The sequence below is a fragment of the Macrobrachium nipponense genome, chromosome 9 (genome assembly GCF_015104395.2).
Source record: "Macrobrachium nipponense isolate FS-2020 chromosome 9, ASM1510439v2, whole genome shotgun sequence".
Classification (NCBI taxonomy): Eukaryota; Metazoa; Arthropoda; class Malacostraca; order Decapoda; family Palaemonidae; genus Macrobrachium; species Macrobrachium nipponense.
The window spans coordinates 103883493-103895992 of record NC_061110.1 but is presented as its reverse complement, the minus strand read 5'-3'; the positions used below and the strand labels follow the sequence as shown (position 1 = coordinate 103895992).

The following is a 12500-nucleotide window of genomic DNA, read 5'->3' as shown; positions in this document are numbered from 1 at the left end:
ATCATTAGCCACAATGATAAGATTAATTAAATTTAGGATAAATAATATATCACAAGCAACAATATGATAATCATAATAGTACTGTTATGATTATCATATTTTCATTTTCAGCAATGGCAATTCATCGATGCTTGAATGGTGCTTTCTTGAGATGTCAGAATTACCCAGAAGTTTCTGTACTTTAGGATATATACTTGTACTTTTAATTTTATAATGGGAATAGGAAATATTTAAGGAAAACTGGAAAATAGAAGTAATTGAATCAAATAGGAAATTACCTACACAAACACACACACACACATATTTATATATATACATATATATATATATATATATAATATATTATATATTAATATATATATATATTATTATATAATATTATTATATATATATATATATTATATATATATATATACATAATATATATATATGTATGTATATTATATATTATATAATATATATATATATATTATATTATATAATATATAATATATAATATGTAATGTTATAACATAAAGACAGAGAATACGGCAATATATGTATATATATATATATATTATATATATAATAAAAAATAAATATATATATATATCTAGTACGCTATATGATATATATATATATAGTATAATATATATATATATATATATATATATATATATATATATATATATATATATATATATATATATATATAGGCTCAAGGCGAGAGAGAGGGAGAGAGAGATAGGCTATGTGACAGTGAAAGTTTAGTGACGATTTGATTTATCTGTCACCATCTCTGACGTTTGAAACATATTATATGAGGATTTTCGTTTTATTTAGATTTTTTAAATTATTTTTTTTTTTATGGAAACTGTAACTCTGGTACTTTCAGTAATGCCACATTAATAAAGCTTTACTGACTAAAATTTAATTTCGTGACCACAATATTCCTTCCAGGCTTCAAAACAGCTGCGTTTTTTAAATGTTTGTAACGCTTTTTGATAATAGCCATCTGATAATTCAGTGATCCTTTAATCTGAGTTATTATGTTTTCAAAACATAATCAAAATATTCAGACCATTGTACAGTCCTCAGTTAGAAACTCTTGGTGGTACCGTTATATTATGAAGGAGTAATATTAAGCAAATAGTAAACACGTTGCCGAGTTTCACTTTGGATTCTTAAGGGAAAAACTGTTTCTATAGAATGGATCCTTGACCTAACTTGATGAATTTTCTCTTTTCCTTCAACCTGATTGTTTTGCGCATGCGCTTGGCTAATCAAAAGAAGCCTTAAGAAAGATTGATCCTTCATAATTTGATAGCTGGAATTGCCGTAATTCTTATTTGTTTATTTACTTATTTATTATTATTATTATTATTATTATTATTATTATTATTATTATTATTATTATTATTATTATTATTATTATTATTATTATTATTATTATTATTAATTATTATTATTTACAGTTACGATACTACATCAATGTTTTTCCGTTTTATATTCATATCCAAAGTTATCGTAACGTGACAAAATCTAAACTGAAAATTTATTTATATATATATATATATATATATATATATATAGAATATAATTATTATATTATATATATATTTATATATAGTATATATTATTTTATATGATATATTAGATATATATATACGATACATATATATATAATATATATAATATATTTTATATTATAATAACCTTCCGGTGAGACTTTTTTTTTTTTTTTCAACTTTGGCCATTTTCTTTTTACGTTTTATTTAATTAATTTTATTAGTTATTATCTTATTAGATTATTAGTGTTAATTGATTATTATTATTGATTATTATTTATTATTTTATTATTATTATTATTATTTTTTATTATTAGTTTTTATTTATTTATTATTATTATTATTATTATTTTATTATTTTATTTTATTTATTATTATTATTATCATCATCATCATTCAAAGTGTCGTTTTGTTTTTGATGTGGTATTTGTGGTGGTAACAGACTAAGTAGGAGTTATTATTTTCATTAAATGTTTAAATTATTTACCTGTTATCTCAGTGTAGGATGTCCTGTTTCATTTATTAAAAAATAAATTAATCATAGTAAGCGCGAAATTGTGTCTTCTCTTCTTAAATGTCCGTCTTGCATTTCGTGGTTTCATCTCACGTCCTTTCCCTCTCGTTCCTGGGGACGTTAGCCCACCTTCCTAATTTTATACCGAGAATACAGGATCCATTCCACCTTTTCTATTTCACTCTTCCACTTTTATTCTCCTTCATATCATCGGAATTTCTTGAATTTCTATATCACAGTATTTCATGCTTTTATGACATTCATATGATATACTTTGTGGATTCCTCAATTAAGATTTTAGACTTTTTTTTCCTGAATCCATCACGGCTTTTCGATTTAGATATTTTTCTTTTATCTACTGAGCATAATCGCTATTTCGTGAATTTCTATATCCTAGTATTTTAAAAGTTTCATCAATAATGCCATTCATATTTTATGCGAAGTCCTTGTTATATATTTGAGAATTTATTCAAGAATTCATTATCACTCTCCTCTTTCACTTCTTCAATTTCTTTAATACCATTACTGGAATATGTTAAGCCTTTTGATGAATATCATGATTCCAATTCTCTGTGAATTACTTATCGTATTACTTTAAACTTTACACTTTATTCCAGAATCCTATACCACTTTTCTGTTTCACATTTTCCTCTTTTTATTCCTCAACACAATAGGAATTTCTTCAATATCCTTATGTGAATATTTTAAAAAGTTCCATCAATATTAGGATACGTGTTTTATGACTATTTCGTTTTCCTTTCTATTTTTCCACTTTTATATCCTCAACATAATGGCAATTCCTTGAAGATATGTATCTCAGTATTTCAAGCGTTTTCATCAATATTATACCCTTTCTATGTGAATTCCTTATTGTATAATTCATTTGTTATGAGTGTCTTCCCAGAGGGATCCTAAGACCGTTGCGTGATTCCACCTAATGCCTCACTCTAAAGCCCTTATCCACGATTCATTTTCCAGAATCTTTCTATTGGGGTATTTGTATTGGAAATCGGCGTCTGTTGTCAGACATCCATAAAACATCAAATTAATCCCTCGTTCGCTTACGGATTAAATCTCCCCCACCTCTCTCTCTCTCTCTCTCTCTCTCTCTCTCTAAACATATTCGTTCACGACCTGTACCATCCACCTTTTCATCGCCCCTCTTGAAAGATAATCATGGCTCCAACCTTTTCCTTTCTGTTAAGAAGATTCCTCCTCTTCCTCCTCCTCCTCCTCCTCCTCCTCCTCCTCCTCCTCTCATCCTCCTCTTCCTCCTCCTCCTCCTCCTCCTCCTCCTCCTCTTTCTTCTTCTTCTTCTAAATCCCACTTCGTACTGCAGGGCACCTATCTTCTCTCTCCTCCTCCCTCCTTCTTCTGGTCTTCTCATGAATAACCAGATCTTGCTTTTCCCTTTAAATAACCCGAAACCTACTGCAGCGAACTTTCTTAATTCTCTTGGGGTTTCGCTTTATTTGCTCTCGGGTTTGGCTTTCCTTCTCTTGGTGCATTTAGCAGGCGTTTCTCTTTCCAGGGGTTCCTCCTGTGGCTGCTGCGATTTCCTTTAGTTTTGTGTTGGCAGTGCTCTGTTAACAAGGTAGTGGGTATTAGTGTGGTACAGCATAAACCTTACTGACTCTCTCTCTTTCTCTCTCTCTCTCTCTTTCTCTCTCTCTCGCTCAAGCAAGCAAGCATATGTGTATTAAGTCAAAAGTATGTGACAATGTTCAAACTCAATGCAATTCATTAAGGAGTTTGTTGAGTAAATAAAGTATAATTACAGAATTCTGCTTTCTATATTCTTGTATTAACTACCCTGATTATAGGAAAAATTATTTATTCTCCTTCATTAGTATATCATAGATTTAGTACCATAGTTTACATGGCGTGTTGTATTGTTTTATCAATAGTTATTTTCAGTTTCATCCTTTTGCAGTAAATATCACTGCCATTAATTGGCTTGCAAAGATATTTATCTTTTCCACATCCATAAGAAACAACCATTACGTTTTTTTACGTCCTTTTTTCCCCTCGATCGCTAGATCCCCTTGGTAAACATTTGTGGAATGGATCCCTCCTTATCCACCGTCCCTAGTCTTATCAAGGCTTATTTTCCGAAGCTTTCTCATTTGCCGCCTTTTAAGCCTAACTAACCAACGTCTTATCAAGTCTGACACGTACGGCAAAGTCCTCGCGTCCCTCGCCTAGTTGTTTTCACCTTTCGACGTCAGGGCCCAATCCTTATTCCATTCCTCACATCCTTCCTCCATTCCTCACATCCTTCTCCTTCTTCGTCTTCTTCTTCTTCTTCTTTCGGACCGTTATCTCTACACTAAGGGGTCGGTTGCCTGATGCGCTTTTCCTTACAACATCAGGCATGGTTTATTATTTGGCAAAGGGGTTTTTACGACCGCATGCCCTTTCTGTCAGCAAGCACAGTTATTGACAGTGGGCCTCGCCTTTGACTAAAAAGTCCACCTACATGGCAGCAGTTTCCACATCTATTATCGGTGTGCCTAGCCTTTTACTAAAAATGTACGACTGCAAGGCAGCAGTTTCCACAGTTATTGACGGTGGGCCTAGCCATTTACTAATCAGTAAGACGGCAAGGCAGCAGTTTCCACAGTTATTGACGGTGGGCCTAGCCTTTTAATACGACTGAGGCAGCAGTTTCTACAGTTATTGGCAGTGGGCCTAGCCTTTTACTAAACAGTAAGACTGCAAGACAGCAGTTTCCACAGTTATTGGCGGTGGGCATAGCCTTTTACTAAAAAAGTACGACTGCAAGGCAGCAGCTGTCCCTTTAGTCGCCTTTTACGACACGTAGGACCTACGGTGGTAGTATTCTTACACCCTTACCACATCCTTCTTCCTCCATTAATCACATCCTTCCTCCTATCCTACATCCTTCCTCTATTACCACATCACATCCATTTTCACATCCTTCTTCCATTCCTCAGATCCTTCCTCCATTTTCACATCTTTCCTCTATTCCCACATCTTTTCTTCTTTCCCACATCCATTCCTATAGCCTTCCTCTATACCAACATCATTCCTCCATTCCCACATACATTCTCCACTCCCACATCCTTTTCTCTATTCCCACAGCCTTCCTTCATTCCCACATCATTCTTCCATTCCCACTTCCTTCCTGTTTTTCAATTTGTCACCTAATTCGTCCATTTTTCACTAAGTCACTGTAGTCTGGAATTTCCTTGTTTCAGTTTCTTAATTTTTTCTTTCCCTTCAGTAATAACAGACTCTCTCTCTCTCTCTCTCTCTCTCTCTCTCTCTCTCTCTCTCTCTCTCTCTCTCATTTTTCATTTCTTGATTCTCTTTAGAAATCCAGATAACTCTTCGTCTTTTGCCTTAACCCCTTTTATCCTTATTTTCCATATTTTCTTTTTTTATTGTTCATTCCTACTATGCCTTTGTTCCCCCCTCGAGTTTAATATTTGCTCTTCTTACCCTGTAATTTTTTTTATTTTCTGTTTCAGTTTTTAATTGTTTATTTCTATCTCTGATCTCGTTTTTCCTCCTTTTCTGCATCCTACACCATCCCCCCCCCCCCCCTCTTTCCCCCTTCTCGTCATCCTCCTCACGTTGTATATTTTTCCCATTTCTGTTAGATTCTAATTGGTTATTTCTGTTTATCACTTCTTTAACATTTTTTCTTCTTCCTCCTCCTCCTCCAGTTTTTGTAACTTCTTTTTTTTACCATTTCTGTTACCGATTCTAATTGTTTATTTTTATATATCACCTCATTAATGTTTTTGTTTTCCTCTCCTCCTCCCCCTACTCCTCCTGTTCTTGTATCTTCTTTTTTGCCATTTATGTTACAGATTTTAATAGTTTATTTCTACATATCACCTCTTTTACCTTCTTTTCTTCCTCCTCGGATTCTAATTGTTTATTTCTACATGTCACCTCTTTTATCTTCTTTTCTTCCTCCTCGGATTCTAATTGTTTATTTCTACATGTCACCTCTTTTATCTTCTTTTCTTCCTCCTCGGATTCTAATTGTTTATTTCTACATGTCACCTCTTTTACCTTCTTTTCTTCCTCCTCGGATTCTAATTGTTTATTTCTACATGTCACCTCTTTTACCTTCTTTTCTTCCTCCTCGGATTCTAATTGTTTATTTCTACATGTCACCTCTTTTATCTTCTCTTCTTTTCTTCCTCCTCGGATTCTAATTGTTTATTCTACATGTCACCTCCTTTTTATCTTCTTTTCTTCCTCCTCGGATTCTAATTGTTTATTTCTACATGTCACCTCTTTTATCTTCTTTTCTTCCTCCTCGGATTCTAATTGTTTATTTCTACATGTCACCTCTTTTACCTTCTTTTCTTCCTCCTCGGATTCTAATTGTTTATTTCTACATGTCACCTCTTTTATCTTCTTTTCTTCCTCCTCGGATTCTAATTGTTTATTTCCATATATCACTTCTTTTATCTTCTTTTCTTCCTCCTCCTCCACCTCCTCCTACTCCTGCTTTCCGTCCTTTGTTCTTCAATATTGCAGAAAACAAATTTGAGTCTGTCTCTCCTTGGGTGTCCTCTCATTTCCTGGGTGCTCTTCTCTCCGTCATTTTACTTTCTTCCTTTCGTATTCTCCTTTCTTATTCTCCTTTCTTATTCTCGCTCCTAATGGAAATCATTCTCCTCTTTGATAATGCACTGGTTTATCCTTATGTTTGTCTATTTCGATGTTATCAATTCAATGTGATTCTTTTTTACGACTCTCCTGGTTTTTTTCCCTATTTGCCTTTTCGATTTTATTCATTCAAGTAGTCTTTTACGACTCTTGTTTTCCCTATTTGCCTATTCGATGTATTCAATTCAAGTAATCTTTTACGACTACTGGTTTTTCCCTATTTGCCTATTTTCGATGTTATGTCAATCAGTAATCTTTATTTTTACGACTCTGGTTTTTCCTATTTGCCTATTTCGATGTTATTCAATTCAAGTAATCTTTTTACGACTCTGGTTTTTCCCTATTTGCCTATTTCGATGTTTCAATTAGTATCTTTTTACGACTCTGGTTTTTTTCCCTAATTTGCCTTTTCGTGGTTATTCAATTCAAGTGATCTTTTTACGACTCTGGGGTGGACACATATTTTGCCTCCTTTCGATGTTATTCAATTCAAGTAATCTTTTTATGTTTTTTTTTCCTCCTTATTTCCTTATTTGGATGTTTTCCATCTCATATCTTGGTCCTTATTTCGATGTTGTCTATTTCGTTTTAATCGTTTTTTTTTCCATTTCCCTACTTAATATTATATATTTGCCATGTCTTTTTTCAGTTGTCCTCGTTTACCTTTTTTGGTGTTTAGTTTCATGTCATTTTTTTTTATTTTCCCCATTTCCCTATTTCGATGTTTTACATTTCATGGCATTCTATTGTTTTTTCTCTATTTCTTTATTTCGATGTTATCCGTTTTATGTCATTTTTTAGTTTTTGTCCATGTCCCTATTTCAGTGTTATCTATTTGATGACTTCTTTTTTTTTTTTTTTTAGTTTTTGTCCATTTCTTTATTTCGGTATTATGCCTTCATGTAATTTTTAGTATTTTCCATTTTCTTATTTTGATCTTATTCATTACATGCATTTTTTCCTCAATTCCCTATTTCGAGGTTATCTAGTTCATGTAATTTTTTTCATTTTTTTCCACATTCGATGCTAACCATTTCATGTCATTTCTTTTTGTTTTTCCGTATTTTTCTATTCGATGTTATCCATTTCATGTCATTTGTTTTCTTATTCGTCATTTTTCTATTAGATGTTTTCATTTCTTTTCCATTGTTTTGTTAAGTTTTCCCCCCATTTCCCTGATGCGATGTGATACATGTCATGTTGTATTTTGCTCAACATTGTCGCATCTCTCGGTTATTACTTCTTTCTTCATCTTTTCTGACTCACCTCGTCCCATCCTTATCATTACCTTTCTCGTCATCAGCTTTTTAGTTAATGAGGTTTTTATTTTTTTTTTCCCTTCCCAGTTTCCCATCGTCTTAATCACCATCAACTTTTGACAGGCGTTTAATCTCGACTCCTTCGTTTCTTCCATCCACATCTTCCTCCTGTCATTTAATTACAAGATGTTTCCCTTCCCTTTCATGCACTGCTAATGCTTCCTATCCTCGGATTGCATTCCTTTCGCCCTCGTCTCTCTCTCTCTCTCTCTCTCTCTCTCTCTCTCTCGTAAGCATCACCATTCATCTTTATCATAATCTCTCTCTTCTCTTCTCTCTCTCTTAAGCATCACCATTCATCCTTGTCATAATCTCTCTCTCTCTCTCTCTCTCTCTCTCTCTCTCTCTCTCTCTCTTAAGCATCACCAAGACATGGCATAATGAGTATCTGATTTCTCCGACCCCCCCATTATCCCATTTAATGCTTGATCCTGAGGAAGGTGACAGCAGGTGATCTCACCTCACCCTTTCTCGTCTTGTCTAAATGTGTAATCTCTCTCTCTCTCTCTCTCTCTCTCTCTCTCTCTCTCTCTCTCTCTCTCTCTCCCCTTTAACCTCTATGTGTACCTCCACTTTTGGCCCTTAGGCTGTGGGTTCTAATAGTTTCTCACATTTCATGCCGAAAGCTCGTTACAAGGGGCAGAGACAACCTGTATTATCTCCCCTTATAAGGGGACGAAGTTGTCTGATATATCTTGTTATAAAGGGGCTGATGTCCCTCATTATAAGTTGTAGCAATGATCTCCTGATAGAGAGAGGCGTGGTTGATGTTCTCATTTTTTATGTTATCTCTTTTCACCATGGGGTCGATATCTCTGTAATACATTTTCTTTGCTAAATAAATCGTCTTTGCTGAATAAATTGTCTTTGCTATAAATCTGAAAAAAATACCCTTTTAACTTCCATTATTTCTCTTTATAAATTGAGGAAGTATTCATTCTGTTTTATTAAAAGAATACATAGAAATCTATCAATGTATCCACAACATATTGTCCTCTGTATCTTCCAATATAGTAAGTCTGGCTGAAATGTCCACCACTCTTCCTTGCGATTAGAGAAAGAGGCTGTTTCCTTATTCTCTCATTTTCCCTTGTAAGCTTGGGGCTAAAGAAGAGTCTTTTTTCTTTATTTATTTTTTTTTTTTTTTTTTTTTTTTACTATTCTCTTCTCGTTATGTGACTTCTTGCCTGCCAGCAGGGTCCTTCCCAAATCTCCTCGCTTACACAAGGAGTCCTTCTTTATTAATGATTTTGGTGTCAAATTAGTTCTGTGGCTCAGGGATTTTAAGTGTTGACTGTGGGTGGAGAAACGCGTTTCTTCCCCTTTACGACATATTGCAGACATCGTGAGTCTATCTTGGTGTCTGCTGTTTACCCAAGAACTTCTCCCGTTGCTCTTTCTAATCAGGAGATTGTTGTGTGAGAACGATGGGATCATTCTTTAACAAAATTGAGATTCATGTTTGAGGACGATGGGATCAGTCTCAAACAAAAATAGAGATTCTTTATGATAATTCTTGAGTCTGTCGAAAGCAAAACTAGAGATTCTTGTATGATAATATTGGGATCAATCTCAGGCAAAAATAGAGGTTATTGTATGAGAGCACTCGGATAAATCTCAAACAAAAATAGAAGTTCTTGTATGAGAGTTCTGGGATCAATCTCAAACAAAAATAGAGATTCTTGTATGAGAATTCTAGGATCAATCTCAGAGATTCTTGTGTTAGAACTCTGGGCTTAATTTCAGGCAAAAAATAAAGGTTATTGTCCAAGAGTACTGGGATAAATCTCTCTCTCTCTCTCTCTCTCTCTCTCTCTCTCTCTCTCTGAGTATCTAAATTCGTTAATTTCGTATAAGGGTTACATTTATCCTCATAAATTATACAAACAATTCATGTGCCAAACATCTTTCATTTGGGTAAAAGAACTCTTGGTATTTTGCATCATTGTTTTCTTTCATATTAATATTTGATGCCAGCATTTTGATATTCATCTCTCTTGCTTAATGCAACTTATTCTATTTTCTGTGAGATTTCCTTGTGTTTATCAGTCCCTTTAACATTATTCCTTTATGGGTAAGTCTATTTCCTATAGAGGCCCTTCCGCTCCTTCTATTCTATACACTGCATGCAATATTTTGCGTACTCTTTTGTTTCCATTTTCACATCACTAACCTTTATTTCGCTTTTATTTGAATTTATTCGGCCATTTTTATTTTCATCCCTCACACTCACTCTGTTTCTCCCCCTCTCTTTCTCTCTTTAACCCCTTTCACTTCTTTATCATTTTTCCCAACCTTGCCATTGCTATTAGAATTATCTCTCCCTCCGTTGTCGTGCTGTTCTCTCTCTCTCTCTCTCTCTCTCTCTCTCTCTCTCTCTCTCTCTCTCTCTCTTTATTCCTTCTTTCCTTCCTTTCTCGCAAGCATCACCATTCACCTTCGTTGTCGTATCTCTCTCTCTCTCTCTCTCTCTCTCTCTCTCTCTCTCTCTCTCTCCTTCTTTCCTTCCTTTCTCGCAAGCATCACTTTCGTTGTCGTATCTCTCTTTCTCTCTCTCTCTTTCTCTCTCTCTCTCTCTCTCTCTCTCTTTTCTGTCTCCCTTTCCTCGCGGTCTACGGATAATGGTCCCCATCCATCCTTTCTCCATCCCCTTAACCCTTCTATTTTCTTCCTCTGATTTTTAGAGCTCTCCACATTCTTTTCTCCCTCTCCTCCAGCCTACCTCCCCCCACCCCCAAAGAGACACGCACAAATCTCTTCATTCTCCTCCATTTTATCTTTAATTCTTCTGCGTTACTTTTGTCTGCTGAACCACTGCGCGGTTTGGTTCTCGCGTCGCAGCTTTTAGACATTAGGCCTTTCTGCTGCTGCTTCTTCTAAAGACTCTCTCCTCTTCCCACGTCTCTGATTCCTCTCGGTTTTCTTTCACTTTCATCTTTAATTAATTTTCACTGCCACTGTCACGCCTTCATTCGTCTCGCCAGGTCATAAATGTGTTTTGTTGCTGTTGTTATTGTTTCATTTTGCGTTGCTGCTTTCTTTCGTTTTAATCGTGTCATGGTTATTTTTTTTAATATTTTATTTTTCACTGCCACTATCACACCTTGGTTCGCCTCGCGAAGTCATAAATGTGTGTTATTATAGTTTCATTTTGCGCTGGTCTCTTTAGTGTTAACCTTGTCATGCTTTACTTTTTTTATTATTTTTTTATTCTCTGCCACCATCACACCTTGATGCGCCTCGCCAAGTCATAAAAGTGTATCATTACCGTTTCATCTTCCACTCATAGTTTCCATCATTTTTGCCTGCATCTCTTCCCTTCCCTTCGTATGCTTTACCTGTCTCCTCTGCTCCTTTGCCTTCCTTCTCTTCATGCTTGGTTCGCAGCGCAATTCAATTTTATTCCTCATCCGGAAGCCTCAGCGGGAGTGATTTTGCAGATGTTTACACGAGTCAAATGTTATTGCTTACGCAATCAGGTCCGCCATTGAAATGCAAATATGATTTTTGTTGTTCACAATCGACGCTGGAGATCTACAAGATTCTTAAGTACATACAAATATGCTCTCTCTCTCTCTCTCTCTCTCTCTCTCTGTGTGTGTGTGTGTGTGTGTGTGTGTGTGGGCGTATTTGCAAAGTTCTCCATCGTTACCATTTACAGGCCTTTCATGATATAAAATGCCAACTTAGTAAGCTCTCTCTCTCTCTCTCTCTCTCTCTCTCTCTCTCTCTCTCTCTCTCTCTGTTTGCAGGTTTGAATATTTTTCAATCTGTACTGCTTACTATCCTTTTCGAAAATGTAACGCCCACTTAGTAGTAAGTCTCTCTCTCTCCTCTCTCTCTCTCTCTCTCTCTCTCTCTCTCTCTCTCTCTCTCAATCTTTGCTACTTACAGGCTCTTTTGAATATATAACGCCTACTTAGTAACCCATTAAAATATGTAATACCTTCTTATAAACCATATTTGAATGCCTAATACCTATTTTTAATCTCGTCATCCTTTATGAGTATCTCGTCTCAGTCATTATAAATAACGTTGGATGTTTTAGAAGGATATATTGAATGACTGCTGATTTTTCATTCTTATTTTTTTATTATTTAATGTGAGGGTTCCGTATAACTATATATTTGACAGATTTCTTCTATTAGAGGCGTGTAATCGTTTCAAAACGTGTTCATCATTCTACTCCTGAAAGAGAATGTTACGGTGGCTTATACTAAATGCATCTCCTTTTTTTTAACAGTTTTATTATGCCTTTCACTTTGAATGATTTTGAGAGTATTTTATTGTCATACCCTACCATGTGATGTTTATAATGAAAATGGTTCTGGAATAATGCATTCTGAATCTCCCTATGTTTTTACTATTTGCCATTTGTTAATGCTATGCAGATAAGCACGCTCGTGTTTTAGTTTTCTGTAAAGGAAAGCTAGCGAGGTGGATATGTCTATCCGTCCACCCTTTTTT

The 12500-nt window shown here is 34.8% G+C and overlaps 1 protein-coding gene across 2 annotated transcripts in view; it reads left to right on the top strand.

Moving 5' to 3' along the window:
* The window catches only part of LOC135217918 (uncharacterized), a 513768-nt gene that overhangs the window by 976 nt on the left and 500292 nt on the right, over nucleotides 1-12500 (top strand). The gene's annotated exons all lie outside the window — the stretch shown is intronic.